At 44.3% G+C, this 16,815-nt stretch overlaps 1 long non-coding RNA gene across 1 annotated transcript; it reads right to left on the reverse strand.

Annotated features, from left to right (window-relative positions):
• Positions 1–7,444: 7,444 nt before the first annotated feature.
• Positions 7,445–15,512, reverse strand: LOC138503254 (uncharacterized). The gene is made up of 2 exons (XR_011279593.1): positions 14,658–15,512; positions 7,445–8,254 (listed from the first exon to the last, which is right to left on the reverse strand). It is a non-coding gene; the product is annotated as an uncharacterized lncRNA (long non-coding RNA).
• Positions 15,513–16,815: the final 1,303 nt, after the last annotated feature.

Here is a 16,815-nt window from a genome sequence, read left to right on the forward strand (position 1 = left end):
ACCCTATCACATTCACCCATATGTTTCTGAGTTTTGCCACGTAGGATGATGTTAGTAATAAGCAGGTTAACGTCATCAATGATGAATATTTACTATAAAAGTGTGATTTTTTTAATGAAATGTTTTGAGATTGTGATGAGAGACATCTGCTGATGTCCGTTGTACTCCCTGTTTTAGATAATTGATATTAAAACAGTTATCCTTTTGCCAACTACCTGAGTATTTTCGATTATTGATGTTTGGATACAATTCTGCATCCCCATCTATCTCAAGGGTATTGCTATCTCATCTTAAAGGGCTGGATGGTCCAGTTCAACACAAACACCTTTCGCCCGTGTTGACATCTTAATAAGGGATAGTGCATGCCCTTTTGCTGAAGTGGCATAACCTCACGGTTGTTACTGAAAACTGAATGCTTCAGAATGGTAATAAATACCAATTGGAAGAGGCACAAGCAACTACCAACTGCGCCATAATTGCAGCAACCATATTCTAAACGGAGGACTTTTAAAAGCTCATTTATCAGCCTGGGAGTGCCAGCAGCAACACAGGAGTAGTAATTGCTGCTACTAGTCATCCGTGAGGGATATCAAGAGTTGCACCAGGACAAAGAGAGATTTCTAAACATCTGCCCATCTATGGGGCTGATGCCCAGGTATGCCCTTGCCTTTGGTGCAATTTCAGTTGAGGGTGAATCCTGGTGAGTTACAGTAAGTAGATACCCTTCTTTAGATGGCAGACCGTGTGGAGATCCTGTGCCTGCTATGTAGTCGCCCAACAGGTTTTCGGAGATCTGTTCTCTTGCCTTTTCAAAGGCAGTGCGTGTTATTGGCATTCAGTGTGTTGTGGTAGGATTGTGTGAGCTGCATTGATGCACTCTACGGGTGGCACAAAGGCTCCAACCACAGAGCTGAAGTGGATTATCAACGTTCTAAAGCCGCACTGGCTGATAATATATGAACAGCTGGAATGTGGCCCAATGTCGCGTGTATGTGTGTCTGTATGTACTGTGTAACTGAACCTCAGTGGAACGTTGTACAACAAGGGGATAATGAAACAGGATACTGTGATATTGATACAATTAGAAACATAGACCATCAGATACAGGGTGAGAAAGAAGGAACCACTCTGGGTGGTAGGCTGGGGCTCCACGAATTATCTGGCCATTAGATGTTCTTTTAAGACTCCATCATCTATTGCTGGTATTTTAGCCAACCACACTTTACGTTTGTGTTTCTTGGGAAGAAGGCGTTTCGAGCATAAACACATAGTTATGCAGTGAATCAGAGCCATCCCGCATGCGTGTAGTAGGGAGTGAGATAACAATAGCCAGGTGGCTGAAGACTCTACTAGAGATGAAACATGCAAAGGCCAGGGAAAAGTGGTCACCCAATGGTTTGGAGATAGAATTAGGTGGGGAGGGCAATGTGGCCGGTTAGTGAGGGGATGATTTTCTATGAGTAGTAGATGGAGTGCGGATTTAAAGGTTTGATAGGGAAGAAGGACAAGAGGAGAGAAGGAGCAGAAGTGGTCAGGGGGATAGGGTGGGGAGAGATTCAGAAGGGCGTCAGTTTGGAGGCTTCAAGTGGGGGAGTAACGAGAGGCAGCATCAGCTAGTTAGAGGGCTAATTGCCCACAGAAACATTTGGACACTAGGAGGAGGAATTTTTCGAGGGATCAGTTAGGCATGGAGAGCAGCCAGCGTGAAGGCGGGCAGGAGAGATGAGCGAGGAGTAATTAGGGTTGTAGAATGTACAAGTAGTGCAATTTAGGATTTGGCAAAAGGGTACAAGCAAGTCCTCAGAAGAGGCTACCATAGTAAATACAAGAGTGGAGATTTACATTTGCGTTGAGTGTTGGGCACTGTGTTGAGTGATGGGCACTGAGAGGGCATGCTTTCCTGATGTCTTTTAAGTTAATACTGGCAGCAGTAGTGGTAGAAACAATGAACTGAGGAGTTTTAGATTGCCTGCTAAATAAACCCCTATGACTGCGTGCAAGTAGGTATGCAGAAGGTAGTGATATAGGGCGGGGTGGGAAGGGGCTAAACAGGGATAAAGATAACCTCGGCTTTAGCAGAACATATGGAATCGTACCAAAATGTCGCCTTCACAATTACGACGTCCGAAAATGCAGACTTTTTTTTTACCCCCCTTAAACCACATTTATATGTGGGGTGTGGAATATAATATTATATGGGGGGTTCCAGGTGGTGTCCCACCCCCAAATTTATGTGGTGTAAAGGGGTTTAAAAAAAAAAGTCAGCATTTTCGGTCGTCGCAATAATCACATAGATCCAAACATATCATGAGACAGCAAAAACTAGAAAATAAACACGTAGCTTGGAGTTCAGGCGTAACAGTGGGGAAGAAAAAGAAGATTTGGGTGTCATCGACAAAAAGATGGTAGGACAGTCAACAGAAGCAGTACGTTTACAAAGGGAGGAGGAGTAGAGAGTAACATAACAAGGGGCCCACACCAGAGCAATGTGGTACTCCAAACTGGACAGAAAAACTATTTTTTTCTTTTAGTGAGAAGTAGAGCGCAATGTCATTGGAAGATGTAAGGAGAAGTCAAGTGGTAGCGCAGTAGAGTTTGTGGGGATGGGATTCATGGTATCAGATAACATTGGTGTAGTAGGCAGTTTATGCAGCATCGAAGGCAGATGTGAGCGCAGACAGTGCCCTTTGTGATGAGTGAGAAGAGTATAGGGGGAAAAATGCACGCTAGCACCACAGGGGGTGGTTCATGTCAGCCTTTGGATGTTCAATTTCTGGAGTGATCCAGAGGTGGGAGAGGAAGGTTGATGGGTTAAAAGAATAGTGATCAGGAAAAGCTATGGAGCAAGGAGACGAAGTAAACTGCACCACAGCCTGTTTGGAATTTTGAGAAATGGATAAGGTATCTGTACAATTATTTATCCAGCATGTGAAGAGAAAATGGCATGTCAGCATTGACATCATTCTCATCCTATCATTTAACTCTTTGGAAGCCGCCAATGCTTAAGAGGAAAAAAAAAACACTGGGAGTTTCAGTCATTTCCCAAACCCCGAGGTATGTTGAGGAGGGCCTGGCTAATTTAATTCACAACAAAATCCACAGGGCAGATTCTGGAACAAAATGAGTTCCTCTGGTAAAGTTCAAAACATCGCCATGTCGTCTAAAATGTTTGTCTTACGGAAAAGACAAACATAAATGGATACAAAACCAACCAATGTTTAAAAAAAATAAAGAAGCAATTCTTAAAAAAAACCAAATAGTTTCCAAATAGTTTCTTTCAAGAAAATAGTGTGACAAAAACGAGTTGCTCCCAGACAAAAACAAAAGTTTTTGTTATGAAAGTGAGCCGCTGTGTAAAAAAAATCTTTTCTTTTTTTTACTATACATTTAGGACAATTTTTACATGGTTTTTGAAGAAAGTGCATCATTCTGTAATAATAAGTAGTCCGTTGGCTATAAAAGAATTGATCCGATACTGGAAAATCTAAACCCACTTGCAAAACATCCCCAATATACTGTGTGGTGCAAATCTGAAGTTTTCAGCTGTTCGCAATTTCTGATTTATGAAGACAAATGTCATTAAACAAATTCTCAGTCCCAATCAGAGGAAGATTATTTTTTAAAGTTCACTTTTCAGCCTCACCACCTCATTAGGATGAAGTACCCAAGCATGAGTCTAATGGCCCTCATTTACATCTTATCTTTCAAGAAGCCTTGAGCAATGCTTCTGGGGAATTGTTTTCTGTTGTCTTCCCTCCATGTCAATTTCTTTGAGAGGGGGGGGTTTTGAGGTTACATTTTAGGTAAATACTTTCTTTCTTTAAAAGCTCCAGGCAAAACACTAAGACTCGAGGGAAAGCACATTTTTCAGGTTTGTCAGCATTTCTTCACAGAAAGTGGAACTTTCTCAGGGGCATAACATGTGCACCTATCACCTGCCCTCAAACCATGAGCGTTAAATTGTATAAGGTATTCGAGGCCAACTGTCAGAGGGAGGCCATCCCTTAAAATGAGAACCTGACAAGAGCCATATGCAGTGGGCTCCTCACTGCTCTTTTATTAATATGAAAATCCCACGGTTGACGAAAAGCCTCTACTCTTTATCAGTTAGACAAACTCTTTCTTTTAAAGTTGAAGCTGGTCACTAGATACTGAAACCAAAATCCAAGAGCAAACTTTTGCTTCACAAGAACTAAAAGACAGCGCTTCATCCGAAATATAAATAAAACATTTCGAGGAAGCCGCAGTCACAGATGTGTCCGTTTGAATGGATACTCTGGAAACCATAGGGCATTTTGTATTCTTTTGCGGAGACTATCGTGGGATACGACAGTGGACACTAAAACCTGTCCCAAGAAATAGAGGGTTTCACCAATTTAAGCCAGCCCTGTTATGCTGTCTTAGATAAAGTAGTTACTCAGGCTTTGGATCTGTTCATTAAGGAGGGCCTACATTTTAGAAAGTCTCTCCACTGACTATCCCCATCCTTGTAGGTCATTGTCCAATCGGGATAAGAGCAGTAATAATTATCCCTTTAAGCATATTTTAAATGATTCATTTTTGGATTATAGTAACTAGGAGTTTGATTTGATCGTGTCCCAAAAGAGTTTTTGTAATATATTTTATTGGGCAGGGGGGCGATAAAGTGTAACATATTTCATTTTAGCTTACTGTATTTTATTTATTTATTTATCAGTTTTTCATTTGAAAAGCGCACACAAACCCATAGGCATCTAGGCGCTATCAGAGGAATCAAGTTACATGCAGCCCGAAGGCAGTGTACAGCAATTAACAGGTGAATAGACAGATACAGGTGCAAGGACAGATACATAGCCGGTGCATAGACAGACACATACAGAGTTATTAGAGCATAGGGTCCGGGCAGGATAGAGGACGTAGTATACAATAGTTAAGCAAACAGCCAGGTTTTGAGGGCTTTTCAGAATGCCCAGAAGGATTATTTCGCCCTTAGTGCATGTGGGAGAGAGTTCCATTATTTTGCAGCGATTACTGGAGAACCTGTCTCTTCAGTTTTGTCGCGTTTAAACTTGGGTTGAGCGAGTCTGTGGTTGTATGGAGTTCTGGTAGGCCTGGAAGAGTAGGTCTTAGCAATTATTTGGTCCAGATAAGGAGGGGCAGATTTGGAGATGTACCTGTGTGTGATTGTGTGTGTCTGGAAAGTGATTATTTCTCGGATAGGGAGCCAGAGCTCTACGTCAGGCCGAAATGTGTTCAGATCTGAGTATGTCCAAGGCAGCTCGTAGAGAGTTATTTTGGATGGTCTGAAGTTTTTGTATGTTGTGCGCAGAGGTGCTGGCTAATAGTACGCTACAATAGCCTAGCCTAGCACTGACAACTGTGCATCCAATCATTAGACAGCTGTCTGTGGAGAGCAATGGTCTCTCAGAGTCTAGCAGCTTGGTTGAATAGGCCGCTGAAGAGGAGATGGCATTTATGTGGCGGGTCAAGGAGAGGGTTGCATCAAGAGAGACCCCTAAGGTTTTGACCACTGGGGAGACTGGGATCATGGACCCATCGATATTGAATGCTGAGTATTTTGGGTTGAGTTTTTTTTAAGCATGGATGGTGGTCTGACTAGTAGGAGTTCGGTTTTCTCATCGTTGAGACAGAGGCCATGGGTCGCCATCCAAGCTTGGATGGTTGTACACAGGCTATGTTCAACATCGCCACGTCATTAAAGTAGTCGCCAGAGAGGGGAGGAGAATTTGGGTGTCGTCGGCATAGTTAGTGTATGCTATGTCGGGGGAGTTCGGGAGATCGAAGAGTGGTTTCGTGAATATATTGTATAGCGTTGGGGAGACACATGACCCTTGAGGTACTCCACACTTGATAGGGGAGGGAGCAGCACAGGCATTTTGGGAGAAGACTTTCAATGCTCTACCTTCCAGGAAGAAGGTGAACCATGCTGCTGCTTCTGGTGAGAAGGAGGCTGCGGTGGTGAGATGGTGGCAGAGAATATGGCGTCAACTAGGTCAAAGGCCACAGAGAGGTCTAGAAAGATAAGCAGGACAGGTTTTCCCTCGTCCCTGATCTCATCAATCTGTTTTTTGAGGTCACAGAGTGCTAACTCTGTTCCGTGTCCTGGACGGAATCACGACTGTCTGACTCCTAGGATGTGACTTACTTCCAGGTGATGTTGAATTTGTACATAGGCTGCTTTGCCAAATATTTATAGTAGGAAGGGGATGGTAGTGATGGGCCGGTAGTTGTTGGGAAAAGCAGGGTCAAGTGCTGATTTTTAGAAGGGGGAAAACCCAGGCTTCTTTTAGGCTGGATGGTAATGTGCCTGAATAGAAGGAAAAGTTGATTAATGCTGTGTTGAACGGTGCTGGTGTTTCAGCAGAGTCTTTGATGAGAGAGGCAGGACATACATCCCCTTTAGATCTTGATGGTTCCAGAGGTCTAAGGATACGTAGGGTTTCTTGTTCTGTGGTTTTGTTGAATCTAAACAGTGGGGTTACTGCGGCATAGGAGGTAGAGGTGTGGGTTCTTATGGTTCCTTGTGCTGAATGTATTGACACATGTTTTATATTGCGTGTGCCCTTTGATTGCTTAACCACCAAATAAAGTTGATTGAATGGAATTGAAATAAAACATTCCCTGCCCCGCACCTCTAGGCCTACCAAACCTTTAATAACAAAGATGGCAGTCTCTCCGACGACTCTGGGTAAATGGAAATGGTGGCAGGCACACGTTCAAGCTAAATGAAGGTCTACAGTATTATCCTTCTCAACCTTACTCAATTTCAATTGCACTTCTAATTCATCCCATCCGCTGGACATGGAAGCATCAACGCGGGACAACACTGAGATACTTCACCTTCATGCTCAATGGCTCCAAAGACAGTCAACCAGAGGTTGTGATGGTGCAGAGAGCTTGCTCTATGCAGTGGCGGAGCTGGGGGGGCAGCCTTCCCTGTTGCATCCCCTGCTGGTGTCCAGTGCACCCACCAGCCTCCCGCTAGCACCCTGTTGGCCACCCCCCCCCGGCAGCAAACTCTACCTCCACTACTGGCTCTATGCCTCTCGCTCTATGACAGTGCTTGCTATCACTCAGTGGATATGGTTGCATAATTATTAGGACAATGTTGTGTTTTAGAGTATTCAGGATGAGAAGACCTAGACATTGTCTACAGAGATTGGAGGGCACCCTAAATAGCATCTCACACTGGGGAATCGAGAATAGGAGCTTTGTGGAGGGACTCCAATAGGAAAAGGTTTTATCTTGCTACATTTATCAATTGGAGTTTTTAAAGAGGATTTAGGGTCATTTCTCAATTTATGCGATATTTACACACAGCGGAAGACTCATTTGACTGGACTGTTGGCGCGTGAGAGTGCGTGCTTGAGCAGGTGTGTGTGTGTATAACATCTATTCCAATACAACAAATAAAAATATCAAAAACTGAGACTGAGAGTAATAGTTAGAAAATAATCTTATATTACAGTTTCTTCTGTTTTAGACACTGACTTACATACAATGGACAGGTGTCCTGGACACATGAAAAGGTGAGGTTGTTAAGTTGGTCAGGGGTCCCACTGTACGTCCTGGGTACTGAGGTCACAGTAACTGGAGAACGGATTTGTAAAATGTGGAGGGGTGTAGCCAACTGCTCCCCCACACCTACACCAATGTGCTCAGGTACCAGGCTCTGGCGGGTTGAAAGAAAAAATCTGTACAAAGAGACATCATAGTAAACCTTCATAAGGCTTGTAACGTGGCAGGGTATATAAAAATTAACAGTGTATTGCTGTACAGTTTGGTGCCACAGTCTGTTTGCTGGTGGTGGCCAACAGAAACTGCATCAAATGCATGTTAGTAGGCCACCTCCACAAGTCGAGGTATTCCTTTCTGCAGCTTGGTGTGTCCATGAGTACTTCAAGTATCGTCTTCAAGCCACATGTAGGAGAGGTCCCCACAAGAGCGGCAACAAAAAACTCTGGCAGAATGTGTTGTTCCATGTGGCAACGGCTGTAGCACTTTCGTAAAGAATTAATTTACAATTTACAATGTCTGACATCCCCATAGTGTCTTCATGTGAATCGAGGAAACATCTAATGACGGGGGAATCTTCTTTCGGTGTCGCCTTCGAAGAAGAGAAAGGACCCCCTTCCCATTTAGCTATGTCTAGCTTCTCCAAATTCTCATAGCACTTCGATGGTCCACAACTGCGTAGGTCTTTCCTCAGCCACATCCCAAAGGACTACATGGTCCCGATCGTAGACTTGACCACCTGTGGGGAATGGGAAAGAAGAATCAATCAGCTAGTAGAGATGTCACTTGTTTGTTGTTTCTTACTCACATTTCCTTTCTCATGTTATACTATATCATAATGCATGGAAGCCTGCAAGCTCCTTATAGAAGCCTATACATCATGTTCTTTTTAGAAGCTAGTTGTGAAATCACTAATGGCCTGCAACCAGAAAATTGAATCACTTGTGAACTGCAATCAATTATTACTTTTGATTTGTGACAACGCAATGTCTGCTGATTCAGCCAGCACAGAGCAAGATACCAGTTGTCACAGCAGCACTTAATTAAAGCTGGGACAAGCTGTTCAAATTCCTTTCTTGTAAAATTGCTTTCTGTGTCATTTATATTAATTAACTGATAAGATACTGTGTATGGTAGTATGTTCATTTTGTGTACTGTTGAAGTACAACACTTGGGAGCAAGAATTTATCTGCACGTTATTACTTATTGTGATGCACAAAATGTGCATTCGATCCATTTTTGTAAACTGCTTAAAGTATTTTTTGCAACACATTATACGCTGCATGTTACTTTTATTGATCCAAAGCACAGAAAATGCTCTCCTGAACATCCGTGAAGACCTGCTCTCCAACCTTGACTCCAATACCCCCTGGGTCCTCATCTTACTTGATCTCTCTTCTGCCTTGGACACGGTCAACCATGCCATCCTGCTCCACTGTCTCCGTGATAACCTGGGTATCACCAATCAGGCCCTGGCTTGGCTGACCTCTTTCCTCTCTGATCGACCCTCCCAGGTCCAATGTGGGTCCTTCCTCTCCTCTATCTCTATCTCTACCTGTGGTGTTCCCCATGGGTCTAACCTCTCTCCCTGGCTGTTCAACCAATACCTGGCACTTCTTAGCCACCGGATTGCCGCTCTCTGCCCCAACTTTTAGTGCTATGCAGAAGACACTCAGCTCATTTTCAGGCTCCCTTCCACCACCTCTTCTCCTTCTCTCATCTCTGTATGCTATCCAGGAGTGGTGTGCCGCCAACAATCTCGGCCTCAATGCCAGTAAGACTGATCGACACACCTGCTCCCTCATTTCTTGTCACTCTATGGCCGGCCTCTATTGGCCCTCTTCCTTCTCCCACCTGTGAGGCTAAAATCCTCAGGGTCATCTTCGACTCCACTCTCTCTTTCTCTCCTCACATCTATTATGTCTCTAAGAAGTCACACTGCCAGCTGCACCTCCTCAGAGGTATTCTTCCTTTCCTCTCCTTCCCCCAGAAGCTCACTGTCTCCAGAGCTCTTGTTCTTTCTAGGCTGGACTACTGCAACAGCCTCTTTCTAAATCTGCCTGATTCGACTCTCCGCCATCTGCAACTCATCCAGAACAGGACTGTGAGACTTGTCCTTGGCCTCAAGCCCAGGGATCGTATATCTCCAGGAATGAAATCTCTGCGCCTGCTCCCAGTGGCTGCGACAATTAAGTTCAAAAACCTCAGCATTGCCCACAAGGCCGTCTGGGACCTGGGGGCCTCAAAACCTCCAACTCTCTCTTCCAAAATATCTTCCATCTCGAGCTCTTCGCTCTTTCGTCTCCGACTGCCTCATGGTCAGTCGCTTCTCCAAGCAAGAAGTTGGTGGTAGATCTCTTTCTTCATCTGGAGCCTCCCTCTGTAACAGCCTCCCTGCCTTCCTGAAACTTGAGGAGAACCATCTCCGGTTCCGGAAGCACCTCAAGACCTTCCTCTTTGCTTCTGCTTTCTCCCCTCCACTCCCCTGCTGAACTCTTGACTGAAACTGCACTGGTCACCTGGCTACCCTCTGATCCCGGGCCCAGGGCCCCGCCCCTGCCAGCTGCTCCTGGGCAACCCCAGCACTTGGGGGGGATGTTTCTGTATCCCTACAGTCTTCCCAGCTCCTGGCATTTGATGTCTGCACTTACCCCTCCACTTGCCACAAGCTAGCCACACTTTTACCTATTATTTATATTTATTTTATTTATTATTTACTGTTGATCCTATGTATTGCACGGCCCCCTCCCCTTTCACCCTGCACTTTCCTTCCCCCCCTACCCTGCACCTGCGCGATCTCAATCTCACTTGGCCTAGTAAGATCGTTGTCTCTGTCTTCCCTCTTATCCCCCACCCTTGCCTCGTCGCGCCTTAAAACACTTGTGTATATGCCCATTATAAATGCCATATCATATCATATCATATATCATAAACCGATTCTATACTGATTATGTATACCAACAGCTTGAAGATCTCTTATATTAGATTAAGCAAGAGGTCATGTATTAGAAGGAATATAATACCCCCTTCCATACGTAAAAGGATATTGAAAGTCACCTTGCAGTTCTGAATCCTTGTAATGGAACTCGCACTCTTTTACAGATCTACTCGATGACTTGCAAAATCCTTTTAACGTACAGTAAGGGTACATTATCCCATATGTACTAAATTATAAATATTATATATTATGTTATATCATATGACATTATATTATCTTCTTTCAGCATTGCATTGCTTTCCTTAAGGCCATTTCCTGTAACAATGCTATTACCTAATCATGCATATATTTTTATTACAACCAATTTTGCACAATTGACAAATCCAACATTAAGTGAAATATATATTTTCATAAAAGTAATACAAAATAACAACAATGCAAATAAATGAATAACAGTTAATGAAAGAACAATAAGTTTAATAAAAACTAATAAGAAAAAATATGCAGTCTGTCGTTCTCTCTCACTCTCTCACTCTGTCCTTTCACTCACTCGGCCTCACTCTGTTTCACTCTATGCCGCTCTCTCTTTTTCTCTCTCTGTTGGTGCGAGTCGCATTGTCGGGTGCATGCTCGCAAGAGCCACCTCATCTGTTACTGAGTGCAGCAGGACCAGAAGAAAAGCATGGATATCTTGAAGGAAGTTGCTGTGAATGGGAGCCGCAGGGAAACAGAGGAGTCCCTCGACCGCGTACATCCTGCAGCAATATCGCCATGACGCCGAGTGCACACCGTCCATAGGAGGGAGTGATGGGGGCGTAGGTGTGCTCTGTGGGTGGCCCTGGGGTTCTGGCAAACCTTGCAAGGGCCCAGAACACCAGGCTGCATGTTTTGCAATTGTGTTTGTTATTTTCTATTTTATGTTAATTGTTGGTGTTTGTGCAGACTGTAACAAATGAACAGATTCAGCAACTCTACCAACCAATCAGTGGTAAGCCTGTTAAATTGAATATTGGCTAAGTGCTCAGAGAAGAAAATCTGAGTATGGCCTATTCCAAGAAGGAAGGACTTTTGGGAGAGAAAAGGATACATTTTCTTGGCAAAAGAAAGAAGCTATTAAAGGGGGGCATTATTCAACTGTATAAGCGTTGTAAACTGCCTCTTGGTAAAAGTGGACAATGTTTTATTGCTAAAGATCACTTCCACTATATAGTCATAATGAGAATGTTATGCTTGTCTTACTGAGCAGAGGGCATGATCAAAACCTAAAATAACCATATCAATTAGTTTCTGATTTATATATGGCAAACATGCATGTGGTAAACAGAGTTGTATGCTTATATCCATAGGTACATAATGCACATTGTGCTAGGTGTTCATTGCATTTTCCACAACACTCACCCTAACATTAAAGTGTTTGTAACGATTAACTAATTATACATATTCGAACATCCTTATATTGTGGATGTGAGGATAAAAAGGCTATCAAGGCTGTCACTCCATTGTTTTGTTTTCTGGAGATAATGGGCTTCATTACAAGTTTGGCAGTGCAGAACAAAAGTGGTGGTAATTGTGTTACCCCCACTTTTTTGGGCAGTACTGAACTTACCACTGTTTACCATCAGCGGAATTACAGTGCAGTAAATCCGCCAATTTGTAGAGGAAGAGTGAATGATTCATCTACGGCTTGCTGCTGGAGGTAAATCCTCCACTTCACCTCCAGATATCGGCTGATTTACTGATTAAAGACGAACTAATTGAACCTTTGTGGCAACCTGTTACCCCTACCTGTGAGTTGAGCCTTGTCGCTCTGCCCACGTTACTTACCTTTAAGAGGGGTTTGGCTTACCTTTCTTGTCAGGTGTGTTAGACCCCCCACTAAGGTCAGTGGTTGTAGTTCCCTCAAAAAAGGGTGATACGTAGTGAAATTATGCAACTGTGTTATTGCAGCCTTCCATATTGTGTGTGTTAGGTCCCTTTCATATGGACCTGCACGCTTGGTGTGTGATAATTTACACATCTCTGTACTAGGAAGACTCTTTAGGAAGCATCCCATTTCCCATGCCTCTGGGCAGTGTATAGCCTCCATACCAGGCCACAATGGCACACCCAGTCAGTTCACAGCATCTGCCCCCACAGTCCAGGAACATGCAACATGTGTAACCTTTGCAGGAACTTCACCTGCTACCAGGGGAGACACCCACACATGGGAAGTGTGGTAAGATTGTCTTCAGTTATATACCTACATACAATAGAGGGAGTCATCGCTAAGGGGACAACTAGAAGAAAGCTTCATTGTTAGCAACATTAGATGCTGAGTGTTTGAGGATATTCTGCTCTCTGCTGGATGGAGCCGACAGGGCAAGGGAAGTGGAGGCAGTGGTGGTCATGTTTACAGGATGTGCCATAATGGTGTGGAGAAAGCGTGAGCTGTGTTGGAAAGGTGGTGTAGAGTTGGATGACTCGGGGCGCGGGGGCTGCTGGAAATTTACAGTGGCTGTGATGGACCGTGGTGCACCATGGACATTGAATGGAGGAGGTTTGGCATGATGATTGATACTGGTTCTTTGAGGTGTTCACCAAGGCATTTCCAGAAAAGGCTAGGTCCCTGTTGGTGCTGGACGTTAGGCCACGCCTCATTGCGGTGCTGGGTTACAGATAGAGTGTGGTGAGTTTCAAGAGGGAATTAGTGGTGTGTAAAGTATATATACTGAAAAAAGTCACAATTGGTAGAGTGGATGGACCAAGGGGCACTTAAGTACCAACTTCAACCGGGCACGGTGGAGGCAATCTTGAGCACAGCGGCGGTGGTGCAATCCGATGGTTCACGAAAGGAGGGATATCCCGCCGTCTTCAGGGACGGACTCTGCCTGGGTAAGGGTTTAAACCATGCTACCTTTCGGTCTAAGCTTCATCATTTCCATTTCTGTGACTGCAACGCGCTTCATTGACATTGTGAGCTTTTTTCACAATGCCAGGATGTTTTCAAAGGCAGAGGTAAAATGCCATAATTGTACACATTTTAATGTTCCCAGCTAGGGGTGTCACAGTATTAGTTTTATGACGGTACGATAACCTTCTTGCCAAATCACGGTACATCATGTTTATCACGGTATAGCAGGTGGAGTTAACTAATCTTAACAAATATTTTCTAAAAGGTCATAAATTGACAGATTTATCATCACAAACAAAACCAGGCAACCAGGGCCAGAATTGGGCTTTTCAACATACTTTCCACTGAAATGCCTTGCTTCCACCAAACACAAACACACGTGTGTAGGGGCGGGGTGGCTGCTATAACTTGCAAAGCAAACTGAATAGCTTTTCTTAAGTGGTCATTTATGCTTTTTGCTCCCCCACTGGCTACTGGTGAAGATGAGCATGTTGCCATCTTGATAAGCTGCATGCCACAGATCAATGGAGGCTGATGGTAGTATAGGCTTGTGCGCATACACACACACACACATGCACTCTCTCTTTACACTACAGCCTTTAGTTTACTTGCGGGCCAAAAGGTGGTCAGTAATCACGGACATGTTACCCTTTGGTATGGCAGCAGGGAATACCGACAGATGAGTGAATTTCGCAGTGTGACTTATTATATGTAAATTCAATGATAGAACCAGGGAAATCCCCCATTGCCATATGTTTAGAGAACATTATCCATTATAAATATATAAACCCCAAAGCCGCCACCCAAAGTAAACCCTTTTCCTTCATGGCACTGTATCTATTCTTCCTATTGCTAACATATTGATTTTGTGTCGGGCACGTGTGGTTTATGGCATGGCATTAAAAACTGCTCCAACTGAAACTACTTGACAGACGGCACATCCAACAGTGCAAGACCAAGACTGCGCAGCACTTGCTTACTGCAGCCTTTCCAAATCAGATTGAAAAGCACACTTAACGGTATGAACGGTATAACGGTATAAACAATGTGATGGTTATTATTGTTCAATTAAGTGGTTCACGGTATCTTTAACGGTATACCGTTATACTGTTACATCCCTATTCCCAGCCCACACACAGTCTCTCTCTCTCTCTCTCTCACTCTCTCTCACTCTCACTCTCTCCCCTCCATGTCTCTCCAAATGAAGGGTATTCTTCCATCCTACTCCCCAAAAGCCTTTAACCCCAAAGCCCTTTCAATTGACACCGCTGCCGGCAGCACACACTCCAGCCAGGTCTGTGCTGCTGAGGTTACCTTTCACATCGAGGATCATGCGCTCGAACAACTGATTGCAGATGTGCCCATTGGCATCGATTCTCCAGGTCTGGCATGGGATTCGGGACTGGGACCACAGCACCACTTTGGCCCCTTTATTAGCAGCTCCGATCACCTGCAGACTCATGTCTGGTGCAACCTGAGAACAAACAAAGCACATGTGTCATGGGATCTCCCAAGAGAAGGCCTAAGGGAAAGTCAGAACACTATGGGCGGAGATATAATGATATTTGCCCAGAGCACTGGTGAGTCTGCGCAGTAATAACCCCCAGTGTGCCAAGTTCCAGCCAACAGGAAGTAGGGCACCTGAACATCAAGGCATTACTGAATGATTGGAGAATTCCGAACCGGAAGTCGGGGCATTGCATGAGATGGCCAAGAGTTCTAACAGGAAGTGAGGGCTTTGGCCAAGGAGAGGGAGAAGCCGTGGCAAGAAGGGAGGCCAGTGCACAGTAATGGGTAGGCGGCTGAGCAGGAGGTGGCAGTGGTTTAGAATGAGGAGAGTAACCATGGCTGGCACTAGTTGAAGTCTTAAATGCGCGAAGGAGTCTAGACAGGAAATGACGGTGGGGAGATTGTAATCAGAAGCTGATGCTATTGCAACAGGAGGCAAGCATTCTGCAGAGGAAGTAATTACATGGTACAATATGTAACAGTGACGTAAAAGATGTTACTAAGGCTTGAGTTGTAGCGAACTCTGGGTATAGTGATGGGGAGGAGCTTAAGTACGAATGTATAATAACCTAGGCAGTCAAATATGTGGGAGCATGAGTGTTGCAACGCCTTGGCAGGTTGCGATGGCTCTGCAGAAACAGGGGCGTGATCTGGTGCAATTTACAGGGAGGGGAAGAGCAGGGCAGGAAGTGGTGTTAGCACACTGAAGTCATTATTGATCTCTTCTCAGCCAATCAGAATGTTCAGAGTGCCGCCAATAACTACTGCATTCCAGACAAACTGACTTGAGGAGCAGCTTGGGAAACAACGGAAAGCATGTCTCCACTTTCCACAAACAGCAATGCATTTTGCCAGCAATGTTTTTTCATCAGGATACCCCACACAGGATTTAACATTGTAAAGTGATAGCAACAACATGGTTTTGTAAAGAAAAATATTCACTTTAACATTGCACCTGATTCCAACACATGCTAAAACTGTTCCAGACCAGCCAAGTTGACAGTTAAAATGCTTACCTAATAGACAATCTAATTATTTACATATTAGGAAATAAAGCCACATTTAATTTACTCACACCTTTTGTATAATTTAATTACTAATAAAGTGAGATGCTTTACTTCCCCACCACCACTCCTAAAACTTAATTGCTATTAACGCAAGTTGCTACTATCCTATTAAACCTCAGGATGGCTCATTACGCTTGGAACAATTGGCCATAACTTGGGGGCAGGCCATTATACTGTGATAATGATCCCACGCTCAATCTATAAGGTTACAATAGAGGGCAGCAAGGTAAGAAGACAGATGAATAAGTGACGCCATACTTGATCAAAGATAGCAATCCGGCTTAGGCAATGCCAAAACTAAACATGGGCAACAGTGCCACACCCAGAAGGTACGTAAGCCCCTAAACCGGGTAGGCTCTGGGCCCTGCGGAACTGTACAGACTAGAAGGGGAACGCTTTTAACATTTTCCTGAAAGTCATCAGACTGCTCGTTCTCTGGATATCGACGGGGAGCAGGTTTCAGAGCTTAGCACAAGTGATGGTCCAACAACGACCACACCCGCTAGAAAGGGCATTATTAGAAGATGATGGAGGCCAGGAAGAGATGGCCATTTTTAAGGCAGAGGTGTACCCTGGCAAAATGAAGATAGTGCGCGAGGAGAGGAGGAGTCTCTTGACATGAATTGATGATGGTGTAAAAGGGACCTGGGCAGAAAGTAAACAGTGAAGAGTCCGAGGATAAAATGACAGGAGCCAATAAGATAAGCAGAATCTTCTGAAGAGGAGATTATGTAGTACCAAGACTAGAGTCGCTACAGTGATTCTTGAATTGGTACTGCATAGCAATGGGTCCGCCCCACCAATTGGGACTCAGGAGCACTGGCGCAAGAGTCGCTATGGTTAGCATTAGCAACCTTTTCCTACTGTTACGTCCAACTCCCTCCCACAGGCTTATG

This window comes from Ambystoma mexicanum, chromosome 11 (assembly GCF_040938575.1).
Source record: "Ambystoma mexicanum isolate Mex_15411 chromosome 11, UKY_AmexF1_1, whole genome shotgun sequence".
Lineage (NCBI taxonomy): Eukaryota > Metazoa > Chordata > Amphibia > Caudata > Ambystomatidae > Ambystoma > Ambystoma mexicanum.